At 37.8% G+C, this 11,715-nt stretch overlaps 1 non-coding gene across 1 annotated transcript; it reads right to left on the bottom strand.

Annotated features, from left to right (window-relative positions):
• Nucleotides 1-9,472: 9,472 nt before the first annotated feature.
• Nucleotides 9,473-9,579, bottom strand: LOC141603016 (small nucleolar RNA R71). The gene has a single exon (XR_012524915.1). It is a non-coding gene; the product is annotated as a small nucleolar RNA R71 (small nucleolar RNA).
• Nucleotides 9,580-11,715: the final 2,136 nt, after the last annotated feature.

The following is an 11,715-nucleotide window of genomic DNA, read 5'->3' as shown; positions in this document are numbered from 1 at the left end:
ACAATATATTAAAGTTTCATAGCCTAATTCGAAATATAACTATTTTTAACCATTTAACCTCTTTTAATCCATTTTTATCTCATAAAAAATCATAAATCATGCAATATTAATCCAATTAATACGAGATTTTACACACAATTTGTAAAATATGCATGTGAGGTCATATAAAATGTTCAAGGTCATAAACTTAGTTTAACTATTTTTAGCATTTTAATTCCCATTTTAGTCATAAAAATGTAATAAAATGACCAAAAATCATTAAAATGAGCAATAAATTTTCATAAATCATAAAAATGACCTAAAACATTTTAGGACTAGAATATATAACATGCATGGTGATTTCGTAGCTTATACTTATAAATCACAAATTTTTAGTTTTATATGTTAACTCTTTAACTCGGAAAAACAATAACCGGTTATGCATGCAACATCCTTATGCTCTGATACCACTTGTAGGTTTGTTTACCTCATATTAGAATCCTCTAATAATGAACTAATTAAACTTCTTAATTATTTGTTCTTTAGATCTAGTGCATGCATAACAAAATAAGAGATTTATAAGAAAAACAATGTCCCTTACATTGGTTGTTGGTTCGAAAATATGGGCACAAGTAAGGTCACCTTCCTTCACTTGTTCTTGAGCTAAATATGATGGATGATCCTCCTAAGACTCCAAGTATAGAAGACACTCCAATAAGTTGCACCCAAGATTAATCCCAAAAATTCCTACTAATATTAACTAGATAAGTAGTAGAAATGTTACCTTAATTTTACTAATATTTCTATTGTTACAACCTCTAGTAATAGTTGGAGAGTATTAGTATTTGAGAGATTTTTTAGCAATTTGCATGTGAGGGAAAATAAGTGGAAAAACAAGTAAAAACCAAGTAGGAAAAATTGAGCAACAAAAGCTCTACTTAAGGAGCAAAAACCGGTGCCCCTTTTCGATGTGGGGAATCTTTTCCCTTTTGATTTTACTCATTTGTATAACGTAGGTAGAGTAGTGTAAGAATTAGCATGATTAAAGTTCATATGACAAGTCACTATCACACTCAAACTAAAATAAACAGAAGACAAAGGGGGCATCTTTTGCTCTCTTATTTGGCCGGAAATATGGACCAATTTTGGTCCATTTTTGCCTTTTGTCATTTGTCCCACAAATGCTTATAAGTCATATGTTTAACTATCTTAAATAATTAATTATTAATGTAATTATTTAACACTTAAATATTATAATTAATAATATAATATACACTCCACCTTTGAGTAGTATACTACCATTATATCAACATATAATGGGTCCTATAATTACTATTTATTTAAAATTACAACTTCTTGTATCTTTAAATAACTAATTACCTCTACCTCAAAACTTATATAATACCTCAACTAATTTAGTAATTTAACACTTAATTACTAAATAAAATCTTATTTAATCACATTACAATAAGTCGTAAAATCGCACTCCCATAATTAAGGAATTAATCAATCCGTATCGCATACAGTTAATTAAATATCCATTTGGGCCTCATCCTATAGGTGTGACCTAAAGGGATCATCTGACCACCACCGTCACACGACAGTAATGTCAAACTCTAGTTAGCCAATCATTACCGATTAATGACGATCAGTTGACTATATAAAGAATCATCCCTTACGTATGAGATTTAATTATGATATTAAATCATGTGATCGCACTATTGTTGAGGTCACATTTTCCAACAATGGGTATTTTCGGATCCATTATGAGTTTTAAACAGGTGAAAGTGGTAAGACCCTTTCTTGATGCTTGTCTTGAATATTGGAACCCGGGGTATCATGTTTTCGCCTTTTATGGAGGTGAAATTTGTCCTTTTCCCGAAGAATTCGTAGCAATTAGAGGATGGGATATAGAAATTTTCCCGGCGTTGGCATCTAGGTCCCAAGGGTATAAGAATAAGTTCAGGGATCTTCATGGATCGAACAAAGCTGAAGTTGATCGTCTGGTAACTTCCAAGGGTGTCTGGATCTTTGATTTTATTGACTGCTTTATAGATAGGGAGGACCCTTCTATTTATTATGCTGCGAGGCGCAGAGTCTTTGGATTTTGACTTCTTCATTGTTTTGTCTTAAGGGGCCATTTAGACGCGGAGATGAGAGGTGACCCGCGGTTTTTGGGTATCATTGAGCAAATGGAGCTGCGTAAGAGCCCAGCTTGCCTGGTATTAGGAGAGACTATCCTAGGGTTGGATAGTCGGAAGGCTAATCGTGAGCTTCCGTATCTTGGAAGTCCTATCATTTTACAGGGAAAATGCTTTCGTTTATTTCTTTTGTTTGTTTGTTTTCTTCTATTATTTTTTTTTATTTTTTTTAAGATGGGACATTGATACTTGTCACCTTTTGCAGATTTGGCACATGGAAAGGCTGCAATTGATCGAGCCCCAATTGACGTGCCTGGATATCGATCACGATCGATCTTGATGAGGATGAGGTTGTAAATGGTGGATTTCACTCGAGTTTGCAACTACTGGGAGAACAAACTAAAGAATGAAGGAGGTCTGCTGATTAGATGGGTTGTTCCTTGGTGGCATCTCAGAGCATTAACAAGAGTATCATACTTGGATCCTATTCAATCCATTCGTATCGCAGTCTTAGAGTTCATGGCCCATCTTTTCCCGGAGAGGCTAATGAGGTAGGATGGTATGAGGTAGAAAATCCTGAAGCTTGACACTATTCCACAGGTGGCTTTGGCGCATACGTCTGAGACTTGTCGTGAGTGGGCTTTGCACTGGACTCAAAGGAACATGTGGTTAATTCATGTCCCGGTTGGTTTGTTGTGGGTGTCAGACTCTTATTTGGAGTGGGTCAAGGCTAGCACCATGGGAGAGCGCAAGAAATTGAGGAAGCGTGAGCCGATTGATTACAAGATCCACGAGGTGGCGAAGGAGAACTAGAAGTACTTAACAAAAGAAGAAGAAGAAGAAGCTGGATTCCGAGTCGTCCGCCCTAAGAAGAAACCAAAGAGTGCTCCTATTGAGAAGATGATTGTGGATCGAAATGGGAAGACTAGGCCTCAAGAAATATCGTTGGTGATTAGGTCGGAGATAACGCAAGAGCGTCCCCCTCGAGGCCGAGACAAGAAGTATGATCGAAATGACAAAGGCAAAGGAAAGATGGAAGAATAGTTCTCTGATGCATCTGGTTTGAAAGTTAATGCCTCTAAATCTGAGGTGGTATTCAATGGAGTTTTTAAGGATCTGAAATAAGATATTACTCAAGTTTCTAGCTTCCAGGAGAGATTATTACCTTTTAAATACCTGGGAGTTCCAATTCAGCCAGGGAGATTGACAAGGCAAGACTGTAACATCCTTTTTGAAAGAATAGTGACTAGAGTGAGAGCTATAGGTGCAAGGAAGCTTAGCTATGCAGGTAGACTTATGCTTATTTCTTCCGTGCTTAATACTCTCCATAATTATTGGGCCTCTATTTTTTTAATCCCCAAAGGTGTTATCAAAAGGATATAAGCTATTTGCAGGAACTATTTATGGAGTGGTGATACTGAGTATCACAGTATTCCTCTAGTGGCTTGGGAAAAAGTTTGCTGCAGTAAGCAAGAGGAAGGATTGAATATAAAGGAAGCTGAGGTGTGGAACATTGCAACTGTTGGGAAGTTGGTCAACTGGATTTATACTAAGGCCGATAGGCTTTGGGTTATTTGGATTGATCATGTGTATCTAAAAGGTACTGACTGGAATTCTTATCAACCTCCTCCTGATTCCAACTTGAACTGGAGGAATATTTGCAGAGTTAAGGATACTTTGAGAGGTGGCTATATTAATGGACAATGGATGCCTGATTCTAAAGGGTATTGTATTAGGACCGGTTATCACTGGCTGTAGGGACCACACCCCCCTGTCCAGTGGTATAAAACTGTGTGGGATACTTGGAATGTGCCTAAACATTCCTTCAATGGTTGGTTAGTTATGCAGAAGGGGTTGAATACCAGGGAGAAACTAATGCATCTGGGTATTTGTGATCAGGATAGCTGTGTCTTATGTGAGCAGGATGTGGAATCTCATACACACTTGTTTATGTTATGCACATATAGTTACCAGATTATCAGTGGCATTGAACATTGGTTGCATTTGAGATTATAAGGAGCTCACTTCTGGGTGCTCCGAATGGCATGTGTTGCTTGCTGGTATTAAATTTGGTAGGAAAGGAATTCTTGCAGGTTGAGCTTATATCTTACTCTACCTGTTAAGATTGTCAATGATTTGAAGAATATGATCAGGGCTCGTATATTGCACAAGATTAGTCCTATTTTTCTTAATAGCGATCGTAGATGGCTACTAAAGTTCGGCATTCGTATGTAATTGTTTAATTAGCTAAGCATTGCAAAAAGAGTGTAGTCGAGAAATTGTATTCACTGCCTATGATTTGTCATTCATTAATAAAAGCTTACATTGCACCAAAAAAAAAAGATGGAAGAATAGGAATAGCCTAAGTCGTTGTATTATTTATTATTATTACTATCGTTTGTAATAAATGACGGGATTTTTAGAATCCTAGCCTAGCATTTTATTTCAGCATTTATATATTATTTGGCGTATTATTAATAGATGAATAAATCGATTGTTTTTAGTTAGGAACTAAAAAATCAGATCCCTTTATTTATTCTTTCGAATTCCAAGTGCCAAAGCAAATGTCCTTCTCTTTACATTTTGATCAGAAATTGATTGGGTTGTGTCCCGTGAAGGATTGCCTATGTATTCATTGAAAATGAAATGAAACCCTTAACGTAATGATGTGAGTCGTATTTACACACATTTAGTCCCCTAACTAGCCTCGTTCATATGCATTCTTGCATGTATTAGGGCCGTTTCTATCTTAAGCTTCCTACTTTGCATATTCTATGAGGTTTTGTGCCCTTGGTAAGGAAGGAGGACTAGCGTTGCGTGTATGGAGCAAAACAGAGCTAAATTGATCACATCTAAGGACCAAGCATCAAAGAGGCGACCGATTCTAAAGGCCTAAGTTGATAGAACAAATAATTGGGCAATAATAATGGACCCCCACGGCTCCTCAATGATCCCCACGGATCACGAGGCAGCCAAATGAAGAAGAAAGAAATCTGCAAGGAAGGACGGGCGACCCAGAGTCGGACCGGGCGTCCCATTACTAAGGACGGGTGTAACACCCCCATACACTAATGTGCCTTACCAAGACCACCCAATGCATGAAAGTGTTACCATCTCGGTTACCCGAGGCAATGTATATCAAAAGGACTATAAAAGAACGTACTTTATTAATTAAGTTTAGTGAGATACAAACCAAAACCAAAACTGTCAAATGAAAATACAATTGTTCCAAGTACCAAAACCAACTAAATGAAATATAAAGGTCAATGACACAACGGAAGACTCTAAGTGACACGTGGTGACTCGGTCCCGGCTTTCCCTCTCGCAATTCATCTCATACCTGCTCAATGACTGCTCACCGTCCCCGAATGCATCACCACAGTTTTTAAAACCTTTAAACGGGGTCAGTTAATTATTACACAATATAAGATAAAGGAATATGAACAATTCATATAATCACCCGACTCTGTCACATCACCAATCAACTGACTAGCCAGAAGGTCTAGTCCTACCAGATTACGACAACAACCAGTAATCCTCACCGCCAATGGGGGACCGCAGCCGTTCCCACCCAAGCCCCGCTCATCAATATCGAGCACAAACCCAAGTTCCTTAATGTGCACATCCCCTTTTGTGGCGGGTTCCACAAAGGGCGAATCAAGGGCATGAAGCCACTCCCGCAAGTGACTCCACTCAGCCGAGGACACACCTCGCGAACCATAGACAAACACAACCAACCAACTATACCTCAACAATTACCAATTACCAATTCCAATACAATATAGATCAACAACATTAAACAACCATCAACAATTAACCATGAAATACAAAATGTAACCAATAACTGAGTAAGGAAACCCTACCCGGAAAAGTAATCACCAAGATCGTCACAATCAGCTAAACAGAAATGTTCCTCTACGAAATCACCTTGTATAAACCACACAATCATACAATTCCCATCTACAACCACTATACTCCCAAAACCCCCAAAATACCCAATTATGGTTTCAACCAAAATCAATGAAACAACATAAAAATCATACTATAAGCTTACCCACAATGCGACGGTCTCAACGACGTAAAAGAACTTAGAAATCCAATGACACAAGCCTTGGGATTTGATAGCAATGCGAAAGAGAGAAGCAACATAACTTGTGTTGAACCATATAGTTTATATGTTTATGTTTTGATGATGACAAGGTGTTTTATATTTTATATACTTGTTGCGCGTAATCGTATGTCTAATTGTTTTAGAATCAACTTATTTCAAGCAAGCAACAAAGGAGATTGTGATGATAGTATGAAATGTTCAAGCCTCTTTTCAAGATCAAACGATATATAGATGCATTCAAGATTTATGTAAAGACGAAGTTCGTCTAAAGATTAATCAAGCTTGGATGATGACGTAGCCTATACTTGAAGATCTCCTTGAAGATTAGAATAGTATAGGTGATTATCTCGTAATGATAATTAAGAATGAGTTTCTTGAATTGGTAAAGTTATAGCTTTGCAGCTATAACATTACTAGTAAAAGAGCTCAATGTTATAGCTCCCCTACTCTAACATTGAGATGCTGAGTTTATTATACACGACTTATAATGTTTCAAAATTGTTTTTGAAAATTGTTTATAGTTTATTTTAAATGTTTTGATAAAAGTATTTATATAATAAAGCCCGGTTTAGTGGGGAGTTTGGTTTTATATTGGACGTTGACTAGTGGTTGTTCTGGACCAACTTATGAGTTGGACCTTGCTACTAATTAGGTTTTCAACAAAACCTCTTTTAAAACCTAAATTCTGACCTATATATTGAGCTAGGGTTTGCACGAGTCACGAGGCTTATAAGCCGTGACATCTCGTGTTACTGATGTGACCATTATTTGAGCGTATTTAGTCCCCGAATTAGCCTTGTTCCCATGCTTTTTAGTGCATATTTAGGTCATTTATTGTCTTTAGTCCTTTGTTTTTGCATATTCTTTGAGGTTTTGTCCCCTTGGTAGGAAAGGAGTGCAAAACTTGCATTTTCATGGCAAAATAGAGCTAAATTGATTGAATTCAATGACCAAGCATCAAAGAGAAGACAAGACTAGAAGGCCTTTGTACATATTGTAGTAGTTGGGCAATGATGAGAAAAGATCCTTGCATCTCCGACAAAATCCCCGAGGATTGTTGGAAGAAGAAGGAAGAAAAGAAGAAAGGAAGAAGCTGACTCGAGAATCCGAGCGGATTGCCCTTGGGACGCCCGTCCAAGACCAGGAATCCGAGCCTCTTTTGCGAGGGACGCTCGTCCAACAAGGCCACAATCCGCCCGTCCGCCCAATGAATCCGCTCGTCAAAAGCCGGAGAATCCGCTCGTCCCGTGCCTTGGATGCTTGGATTGTGTTACAAAGACAAATTTCCATTTGTCTTGTTCTATGAAGGATGCGCATATCTCGGAAAGACCGACAAAAAGGAGACTCGCATATTTTTCTGAGAGGAGTGATTCCTCAAGGACTAATCGTCATTTAAGCCCTTAGTAAACCCTAATTTGTGTACCTAATCCCCACTATAAATACCCCATTAGTCTAATTAGATAATCATGTTCTTCTTATCAATCTTTAGTGTAGTTTATATCAATCTAATCTCTCTTTAATCTTGTAATCAACTTTTAATCAAGTCGTAATACAAATCTCATTTCCTTAATCTCTCTTTTGTTCATCTTTTATTTTGGGTAATTAAAGATTATTTGGGTTATTATTGGGAGATTGACAACCTTCCATTCAATCATCAAGTACTTCTATTATTCTTTGCTTTATTATTGGAATCATTAGTAGGTATAATTCTCTTAATCCCTTTTTAATTATTGTTAATCATCTTCATTTATTCATCATGTTTTACTTTGTTGGTATGATTGACAACCTTGCTAGCATGTTCAACATGATAATGAGTGAGTAGTTTCCTTAACTAGGGTGAATGGGTAATTAGGGGAAACCAACATTGAGGATGATTCATGCTTAATTTAATATGTTTTCATAGTTTATTTGCTTGCTTGTTGTGATCTCAACTTATGCACATGTTATGTTTGATGAAATGCGAGCCTATGAATCCCTGCATTTTTTACCCATCACTTACCTTTTCAATGAGACTTGTAATACATCAACCAACTCGAGTCTCATTAGACCATGCATATAGTTGAGTAGGGAAGATTAAGTCGACTTGTAGGTGTTGTACAATCTAATCGATCCGGCTCCGGGACCCAAACTTTCCTAGGATTGTAAGATATAAACCAACTCGATCCATCACAACAATAATTGCTTGCTTATAATTTGAGAATATGTTTGTATGATCAATTCCCATGAATCCCCTATGACCCCATGACACCCTAGTGCCTTTTATCAATTGTTTACACCCCTTTTTAATCATCTTGCTTGATTACTTTCATTGCTATTTAATTTAGTGATCTTCTATTCCAACCCCAAATTGTGACACCCCTAGACACCGCTACTTACAATTGAAAATCTCACTTCAATACCCGTCCCTTGGGATCCGACCTTTACTTGCCTCTTTACTAATAATAGAGTTGTTTGTGAAGTTATAAATATTGTTTTGGTCTAGGTGCTCCTAACGAAAAGTACCGAAAACTAAACCTCCAAGTGAGCCCGACCAAAAATGGCGCCGTTGCCGGGGACGGTGTTAACTTGATTTAGATTTTCTTAGATTGTTATTAGTTGTGTCTTTCTTTGCCTTGGGGAAGTAAAAATCCTTAAGGTTTGTTCTAATTATTTTCAAGTTGTTTGATATTTTGCATGTCTAGAAGATCACAAGGTAACTTGTTACCCTTTGATCACGAAATTGAAAGGACTTTGACAAACAATAGAAGACTTGCTAGAGGTACTTTGAGAAGTATTGGTGAGGTTGTAGTTATTCAACCAAACACTATTGAGTTCGTCAACGCTTTTGCAAGAGAAGGTGAGGAGAACCCAACACAAAAGCAACCCACAATGCCTAAATTTTCATCACATTCCGTACCAACCGAGGAGAACATACCCCATGGTACTCCCACACCACAACACTTAACCGGAAATTTCATTGCCAAATCCGCATTTATCCAATTAGTCGAAAGAAGCCAATTTGGGGAAGATGCCTAGTGAAGACCCTCACTCTCACATGGAGACTTTTTGTGACTATTGTGATGCGATTTCTCAAACCGGTGTAACTCAAGACCAAATTCGATGGGTCTTATTTCCTTTTTCTCTAATTGGCACCGCAAAACAATGGTTGAAAGGCCTTGATAAGGCTACTCTCGGAATTGACTCTTGGAAGAAATTGGCTCTAGCTTTCTACAAAAAGTTCTACCCACCGGAAAAGACTAACATGCTAAGAGCTCAAATTACGGCTTTTAAGCAAAGAGATGAAGAATCTTTGTATGAAGCTTGGGAGCGGTTCAAAGGAATTTGTCGCTCATGTCCTCATCATGGACTTAGCGAGTGGTTCTTGGTACAATAATTTTGGAATGGTCTTTATGAAGACTCAAAAAACATTCTCAACATGGGATCAAATGGTATGTTCACCGACGTTGACGATAATCAAACTTGGAACAAGATTGAGGAAAGGCGGTCCATAACTCACAATATAGTAGACCTCGCAAGGCTACTAGAGGAGGAAAGCATGAAGTGGACTCTATTACTCAATTGGGTGCTCAACTTAGTGCTCACATTGATACCATCAATTTGAAGTTCGAAAAAGCTATGGCTAGACTTGAAGAAGCCTCAAAATCACCAAAGCATTATGTTAATGCCATGACGGCATCTTCATCAATCCCAAGTGGGATATGTGAGGATTGTGGAACTTTGGGACATGACCAAAGTGAATGTAGGGGAACAAATGAACAAGTGAATTCCACCCAAATCTCTCATATAAAAGCCAAAATGTTCAAAACCCTCAACCAACATACACCCCACCTCCCATGAGAAACCAAAATTAAAGACCCTTTTACAACCAAAACCAAGGTTACCAAAATCAAACTCCATACAATCAACAAAATGACCAAGGTTTTGATGTCCAAAAAGCGGTCCTCCAAATGCAAAAGAATCAATAAGAGTTTTTCACTCAAATGCAAAAGGATAATCAAGCAAAGGAAATCACCATCAACAACATCCTAGCCCACACAAAAATGTTGGAAACCCAATTGACTCAACTAGCATCTCCAAGCTCACAAAGACAAAAGGGGCAATTACCACCTCAAAGTAATATCCCGAGACATGAAACGGTTAGTGCCATTCACTTGAGGAGTGGTACGAGGTATGAAGCACCAAAGAAGCAAGTTGAGGATGAAGTTGTGGAAGCTAGTGACATAGAAAAAGAAGTGCAAAACTCCAAGGATGGAGAACCATCAAAAGAAGAAGTCTCAAAGAGAAATGAAGACAAGGCCAAGGAGAAGGAACCCATTGTGATTAGACTTTCTCTTCCAAGTCGTCAAGCTAAGCCCAAATTTGATGACCAACTTGGAAAATTTATGGAAATTGTGAAGAATTTGGAAGTCTCGATTCCTTTCACGGAATTAATCAATCACGTGCCGTCCTATACAAAGTACATGAAGGACATCCATACGAAAAAGAAGTCGATCCGGAAGCTTGAAACCATCGCCTTCACTAAGGTGAGTAGTGCAATCCTTCAAGGGAGTTCACCTCCGAAACTTAAAGATCCGGGAAGCTTCTCAATACCGTGTACCATTGGCGACACAACGATCAACAAAGCCCTATGTGATCTAGGGGCTAGTGTGAGTGTTATGCCATATTCGGTGAGTAAGAGGTTAGGGATGGGAGAGCTTAAATGTACCAACATCACACTCCAAATGGCCGATAGATCAACGAAGACACCATTAGGGATATGGGAAGATGTTCCCGTAAGAGTTGGGAAATTTTTCATCCCGGTGGACTTTATCATTGTTGACATGGAAGAAGACTCCAATATTCCAATCATTCTAGGTAGACCTTTCTTGCACACCGCGGGTGCGGTGATAGACGTGAAGCATGGAGAGCTCACTCTAGAGGTGGGAGATCAGAGCATTGTTGGAGCTTGTGTCCTCCACAAATTAGTGTGATAACATTTATAAATCTCTTATAGGTTCACAAGGGTATACTTCGTATTTTATCAGTTGATTAACGATTACCTAATAACGGTTGGCTTGCTAGAAAGTTTGACGTTCTTATCATACTGATGGCGGTGATCAACTGGTCCCTAAAAGTCACACCTAAAGGATGTGTTTGAGAGATGTGGTTATGGAAATGTAATCACATTGATGCCTTATATGACTAAACAGTTAGTCATTGTGATGATGAGACGATTATTTAATGCCGATTAAATAATATTAGCTGAGAGAATTAACTGTCAATTCGTAAATTGAATATAATATGTTATATTTAATTAATGTATATAATGTTAGCTTGGACGAATTAATATGTTAAATGTAATCGGTTATATTTAATCAGCAAATTATAAATATGCGATATTTATAGTTAAAGTATATATTATACGATATTGTCATAATAAATTATTATTGACCCGTATTAAGAAATCAACTGCAAGCTGTTGTGTGTAGACTTGTTAATACGGAA

This window comes from Silene latifolia, chromosome 9, assembly GCF_048544455.1.
Source record: "Silene latifolia isolate original U9 population chromosome 9, ASM4854445v1, whole genome shotgun sequence".
Classification (NCBI taxonomy): domain Eukaryota; kingdom Viridiplantae; phylum Streptophyta; class Magnoliopsida; order Caryophyllales; family Caryophyllaceae; genus Silene; species Silene latifolia.
This window is presented reverse-complemented; position numbering and strand designations above follow the sequence as displayed.